Genomic DNA, 7379 nt, shown 5'->3' with positions numbered 1-7379 from the left:
CACTGTGGAGAGGCTTAGCACCATCACGTGTAAATCATTTTTTGCAAATAAGTGGAACATTCGCAGAGGCGGAACTATGTTGTACTTTTGGTTTCAGCCCAGAATGCCTTTGAGACTTACGGATGGTAGTAGAGAAGCGTCCAACTACAACTGTGTTGCTGCACAATTGAAAAATAGTTATGCGACACGCTGAAAAAGAAAGGGAAAAAAGAAGGAAGAAAGGTATTTTGGGAAACACGTCGTACCCGCCGTTGTTGCTTAGTGGCTAATGCGTGGCGCCGCTAAGCACGAGTTTGCGGAATCAAATCCCGGACGTAGCGGCAGCATTTCGATGGGGGTGAAATGCAATAACTCTTGTGTACAGTGCATTGGTTGCATGTTAAACAACCCCATGTGGTCAAAAAAAAAAAAAAAACTGGAGTCCCCCACTACGGCGTGCCTCATAATCATATCGTTGTTTTGGCATGTAACTCTCCTCCACCTCCCCACACCCTTAAAAATAGTCATGCAAAAAAAGTAAAGTTGAATTTTCGCCTAAACATACTAGTAAAGGTTTTGCAAGTGTACTATACTGACAAATCAGTGGTGCCTTCCAAAGCAGTGCATAAACCATAATTTTTGTAACCTTTAGATGTATTACTACGGTTAGCTTAAAGAATTAAGGTATCGTTTCTTTTTTTTTTTTTTTTTTTTTGCTGAGTTGCAGTGAGAGTTTTTTTCCCAATTTATCATTTTTCAAAAATATACATTTAAAAAAATGTTACGACCTAAATAAAAGTCTGCGTCGTACAGTCACCAGATTTCAATCTTTCTTTTAATGCAACCAATTTCATCAAAACCGCTGCCATGGTTGCCCAGAAAAACAACTTCTGTGTTCCCGTGTATTCAGATAAGAGCTCTTTAGCCATAGATTTATCTTTAGATGAGGCTATTTATTCGTGATTGATTCATGTTTATTTAACATCATGCTAGAGACAGCTTTATAAAAGCGATACCGGCAGATTTAGATAAAGCAATCCCTTTTACTTGCTTGCACAAGTTCTGCGATATACACTGGGTGTCGCAGAGATTACTACTTCAGTGGACTGTGCGTCCGCACGCACGCACGCCAATACACATAAACCCCCGCACACACATACAATAACACGCATTTACAGACACTCGACACACGCACACACATACGCCTACGCACACACACGACAAAACCAAAATCCGGAGAGCCAATCCCACCCTTTTCGGAGATTTAAATCCTTTAATGGCTCGCAGATAAAGGCTCCCAAGCCGATCCAGGAAATTGTTTCACGCTGGAAAGCTCTTGGCGTATCCAGCATAGTAGCCCTCAGATCTTTTCAGCGACGATAGCGGCTGCACAAAGACAGCCGGACAAGGTAGCACAGAAAGCCCAGCAGGGAATGAATCGTCCTCTGCCCGACCATTACCGGCGGCCAATTTATGTCGCAATTAAAAGCACAGACGAAGCTGGGCATTAGACGGCCCGTTCAATACGGGACACAATGAACACACAAAAAAAAAAAGAAAAAGGAGAAGTGGCTTGCGAGAAGCGCTATACATGGCATATACGTATATACATGGCTCACGCGATAGCTTCGAGGGGAGCGAGAGCAATCTCTTCTTGCTGCTATGTTCAAGGAATTGTACAGCCAGAAGAGGCTTTGATTCGAGCCCAGATCCCTGGAGGGCTACATGTCTCTCACGCATGCGCGCCACGAGCACCCATTTACCCTTTCTTTTCCGCCTTCGTGCAGACTGCTGGAGACGCAGGGTTCTGGTGCGCCGCCAGGAAATGGGGGCTGGTACTCGTAATTACGGTTGAGCGTGAAATGTCCGGAAGAAGCGAAGACATTGCACGCTCGCTGTGGAGCGCGCCGAGACTGTCCTGGCGCTTGTTTCCACATTGCTAGTGAAGGAGAAGCTGGTCAGCAGTGGTCAACTTTGCTATAAAAGGAAAGTTGGTACTGCTGAAGCAAACGAATATGACTTGAGATAGGGAGGTTGTGAACAATCTCAATCACCGTGATTAAGCGGTTTTGAGGCGCACGATCTGACCGGTGTTGGCGCCTATGTCCCTCGAAGCAAGATAGTGAACGCCGCTGTTAATGGTATGAATATGTAACAGGCATCAGCTGTCACTTTAACCGCATGAAACATTTTTTGGCCGCATACAGGGTAGTAAACGTGCAGCTTTTCGATGGGGACGAAATGCGAAAACACCAGTGTACTTAGATTTAGGTGCACGTTAAAGAACCCCAGGTGGTCCAAATTTCCGGAGTCCCCCACTACGGCGTGCCTCATAATCAGAACTGGTTTTGGCACGTAAAACCCCATAATTTAATTTAATTTACGTGCAGCTCAAGTTTGACAGGCAGACGGTTCGCGGGAAATGCCTTCGATTTAGGTAGTGATTCATTGAGGCTCCAATTCATTCGTAGTCAAATACCTAATGCCAATATAAGTTGTAATTTGCAGTTGTAATTCTACAAATTACATGACGAAACGAATTTTGTAGACCGTAGACCCCGTGGTTCATATCACGACGGATGAATCATGGGGATACACAGCCCGTATACATGTCGTCGAAGAAGCACCGAGAAACTCCTTATCGAGGCCTCCCTTATCGCGGCCAGTGCTACGTGCAGCCGTAAAGCGATACATAAACGGGTGAAGCAGATCACGGCTTCGGAAGAGCCGTGCTGTAGCGATGGTGATGCGATATCACCATACTATCTAAGGCAGTGTGCATGGTTAACGTAAGGATAACTATAGAAGATAACTGCCCTTTTATGCAGTTCCTATCTTAAGTTATCTATTCCTATCTTGTAAGGCTCAGCCATGTGGGTACCAAAAGGAATGAGAATTCGGTCAACAATATCACTAAGCACCAAACATATGAAACGCATTTCCGCGACGTATTTTAGGCGTCGTGTTAGCCAACGTCGGCGCGTTTATCTTACGCTGCGGGAAAAACTGCATCGTTATCATGCACTGCACCCAACGGGAAATTGTTTCGTGTTGTACGTGTTGCGAAAATGTAACGGTGCTTCCAGCAAGTATCTTGCCTCACTTGCTACACTGATTTTGCGCCATGCCAAAAATACTACAGTAAAGATTCCTGACACATCGATCGCACTGTTTATCTTATGCGTACCTCAACATACCCTTTAATAAATCAGACGAAATAAAAAATTACCTTATGTTCCCTCACACTCCGAATAAAGTGAAACGCATACTTCTGGGGCTAACTAATTGAAAATGTAAATATGAAAAGGAAAGAGAAGAGAATGAATGCACTTCGCAAAGATGGCACGTTCCTTACTTTTACTTACATCGCATTGGCAGTCAGAGAACTTTAAAACGTGAAAACCAGTGATAACGTTGGTCTGGTAAAAATAATGCAAAAATGAAAACCCTAAAAAAAAAAAAGATGACCCGGACGTGATTCGAACACGCAACCTTCTGATCTGGAGTCAGACGCGCTACCGTTGCGCCACCGAGTCCTTCGTTGACGTTCGAACATCTGCCTTCAGTATTTCTGCTTCACTTTTATTTTGGCATGTGAGTGACGGTGTTAAGAATGCGTGCCGGGGGGCATGAAATTGGAAGACTTTAAAAACAACAACGCTTCGCAAAAGCAGAGTGCCAGAAATAGGTCGCCCTTCGGAGACCTGCATCAGTTAGAGCTGACGCATCGTCTGAAAATAACTGTCTAAGGTTTTTGTACGTCAAGCTGTGCTTGTCCAGTAGACACTTATGCTGGTCCTTCGAACCGAGGAGCGGGAGACCGCTTCTCACTTTCAAGGCAGCACATTGGAAATTAGTCAAAAGAGGAATCGTTAATGTGTGCCTCGTCAATGCCCTCAGAAAGTCATGTCGGCATTCAATGCAAATAAGTTTTGATGCGCAGGTTGACCGCTTGTTATCTGCCGGATACACGAAGGCTTTAATATCAGCCGTCGCGGAAAATCTTTTTAAGCAAATAAAGCGGGGTGACTACAATCGAGCACCACGTCCGCCAGTGAAAAAGAAAAAAAACTTGCAGTATTTCCGTATATACATGATGTGTCCCACAAACTGAAGAGGGTAGGGCAACGCGCTGATGTTGCGGTGGCTTTTTCCGCTCCGGAAAAACTATCGAAACTTTGCAAGTTTGGTTCGCAAACCAGGCGTGGCCGTTGTACTGTGAAACACAGGAACAGTTTTGTATCCTGCACTACTGGCGTGGTGTATATAATTCCCCTCTCCTGAAAAAAAAAAGTACGTGGGACAGACCGGTAGGTGCATAAATGATCGTCTCAGAGAGCACCATAATAACGTGTACAAAACGGTACAGGGTCATCTGGGCATTCATTGCTGTGATTCCGGGTGTAAGCCCTACTTCGACAAAATCGAAGTGCTGGCTAGACATAATTCACAGCTGACACGTGAAATCATTTAGGCAGATTTCATCAGAAAATTTGATAGCTCGTGCGTCAGTTCACCTTCGATTGCACTTTCATCTCGGGAAATCGCATATCCAAACAACATTTGAATGACAAACAGCCAGTGTGCATTGTCAGCACGTGGCTATCATTATCATCACATAAACAAACTTTAGTTGTGAGTCGGCGCTTGTGCTCGTGTGTTCTTTCGTCTTTTCGTCTTCCTTGTTGCGCCGTTATGAAGCCATGCATCCGTACCAACTCGCCCAATTGTCAGTGCTAATCATTATCATCATTCGAAATGACGCTCCAGTGTTTTGCTAAGTATTCACATGTTGGCACATGGTAGTGCCATATGTATTTATTCCTTCATGTCCTCATGAATAAACTGTTGCAAGTCAGTGCTGTGTGCGTGTTGCTTTCTCGTGTCCTTGTCTTTTTTGCGCTGTGTGTGTTTTTTTTTCAATGAATCACCAACACGCCCAAGCTTCCACGCTAAATATCTTCGCTTTAAAAAGGACGAGCTGGCTGCGTTGTTCAGAAACAATGCTCCTGTCAGTCAAATCATTACTTCTAACGCAAAAGCGTTAAGGACCGCAGTAAAACCGATGTCGGCGTCCCGTGAGCGAAAATTCCCGTATATATTTAGGTATATGTATATACCATGCCTTGCTATATGACATGTGGTATATGCGGGTTATACTGCCACACCATGCTATCCCTAAAGTTGCTCGTACCTTGTCTTAGATTCTTGACAATGTTAATCCTCGGAATTTGTAGAATGACACCACACAAACACATGTCACGAAACCAACCACTGACAGCGCATTCATTTTACGTTAAATCTTTTCAAACTGAAATTATGAAAGTGAGACACAATGGACAGAAACCTGAAAATGCTGCAATTTTTTAGCGCGGCTGTGCACGACCTGTGGAGTGGCCCACGCAAGGAGCTGCGTTTTTACTAGAAAGCTTGCCATCGTGCATAGCGTTCGGCGCCCCTGTTTCCCGGTGAACATTACGGTTACATAAGCTGCAGTTGCTGGGAAGCGTGAGAAGCAGTCGGGGATCTTTGAATGCTATCGCGCTCCACTCTTAAAGGCGAAGCTTAAGCGTCCTGGATCCAATCTTTCTTGATCTACCAACTTACGCGCAATGACAGGAGATTTGGAAGGGCCACACCACCTTTCGCAGATTCCCTAATGATCTTTTTATCGCTGCTGATTTGCAAACGTGTCGCGGTTGAGGAGTTATGTAGGATCGTTATTCAACGCCACAAAACACTGATTATTTTACTTTTGTTTTGCTCTTCACGCTATTGCAGGCATTCACTATAGAGTTTACACTTTTCGTTAACTTTTCGTAAAAATTTTTCTGCGCCTCTCCTTCCGGAGTCTTTTCCTTCTCCTCCGTTACTGAGTGCAGCATGTAGGTAAAATGCGCACCAACAATGCTCAGTGCATTTCAATGAAAAGTTCACTTTCCTGCCCGTTTATTTTTGCACATTCGTAAGACTCTTCAAGGTAAAAAAAAAAGACACGCATGGAAAGGAATCAGTCGAATCCACTAGGATCCTCGCCAGTAAAGCTATCAAATTCTAACCAAATGATCACCAGTCGCCACCAACATATCACATTTCCCTCGCCAACTAGCTTCCTTGATAAGAGTAGTTTTTTATGTGAAAGATTTGTCTTCAGTTGTCACATTTCTTTAAAAATTCATAAAGCCAAAGTCTGAATGGGAGAAGCTTCAAGGTAAGGCAATGCTGCCCTTGTGTCCTTCTTCAATAAATGGCCGGAATCTAAGCGACAGTATCGGAGGCCAACAACAGAAAAGAGCTTGAAGACTGTTTCTCCAATGAAATATGACATGAACAAAAAGTAATAAGTAAGTCTGCGGCAAATAGAGTGTCTATTGCAGGATTCGCACAATTGGCTATTTTCGTCGAGTGAAGTGGATAATACGCCATTTTATGACACTTACGATACACGAACGAATGGCTTCTTCCTGCAATATAGTGTTTAGACAGCGGACGGTAAATAATGTTTCTTGCAATGACGATTGCGCCGTTTTTATCTACTCTCCCCTTTTCTTGTATGACTGAAATATACGAATAAATGTCCTCATTTGTCATCTTTCTGTCCAGTTCTTTTTGCTACGTTTCAAAGCCCGCAAACGGCAGTAACAGGATGTAATAGGCACATTTGAAGGGACAGCACCATCGTCTGCCTTTATACGACTGCTCGTTTCCTGGAGTGCGTTCATTTCATAGTTCATTTCTCTCTGGACTTGTTAGCAGGAAGTCTTATCCCATAAAAAAGAGGGGGGGGAGGGAAAATAAATAAACCGGTAAATAGCAAAACTCGAAGCTCTCATTGTTTAAAAATGTTGCAGTGGCTTAGCTCAGCTATGCCAGGATATACGTAGCGTTAGCAAAGGTTCAGCTGATTATTCTTAGCTTCCCTGGTTGTCTCCTACGCTCAACCGCTAATTGCCAGGCAACTACTTCGGGATCCGATGAGTCAAGCTTCTCCGTTCTTCTGCGCTGTTGAGCAGCATTTGCGCTGTCCTTCTCCATGGCTATACCACACTGACAAACGCCAGTCAGAAGCGCAGCGGCTCCAGCGCAGTGTCAGACGGCGACTGCACAGCGAGCGCGCGCCGGCGCCAGTGCGTCTACCACGGCTATGACGTCACTCCTCTGGAATGCGCAGACCGGCGGCGGTGAGTCGCGCGCGGCGGCGGCGGAGTGCGCGAGAGGTGCCGGCTCCGGTGGCTTCGGTGCGCAAGCCGTGTGACATCACTGATCCTTGCGCATGCGCAGCACGGCTCTTGATGTGCCGCGCGAAACGGGCTTGGCTAGGCCAGTGTAGCTAACGCTACAAAAACTGATTGTATATACGAGAGGCGAAAGCAGGACATAAAATATGTTGCACAAGACAT

The 7379-nt window shown here is 44.9% G+C and overlaps 1 non-coding gene across 1 annotated transcript; it reads right to left on the bottom strand.

Moving 5' to 3' along the window:
- Positions 1-3443: 3443 nt before the first annotated feature.
- On the bottom strand, positions 3444-3515 carry Trnaw-cca (transfer RNA tryptophan (anticodon CCA)). The gene has a single exon. It is a non-coding gene; the product is annotated as a tRNA-Trp (tRNA).
- Between the last annotated feature and the right edge of the window lie 3864 nt (positions 3516-7379).

The sequence above is a fragment of the Dermacentor silvarum genome, chromosome 8 (assembly GCF_013339745.2).
Source record: "Dermacentor silvarum isolate Dsil-2018 chromosome 8, BIME_Dsil_1.4, whole genome shotgun sequence".
Classification (NCBI taxonomy): Eukaryota; Metazoa; Arthropoda; class Arachnida; order Ixodida; family Ixodidae; genus Dermacentor; species Dermacentor silvarum.
This window is presented reverse-complemented; position numbering and strand designations above follow the sequence as displayed.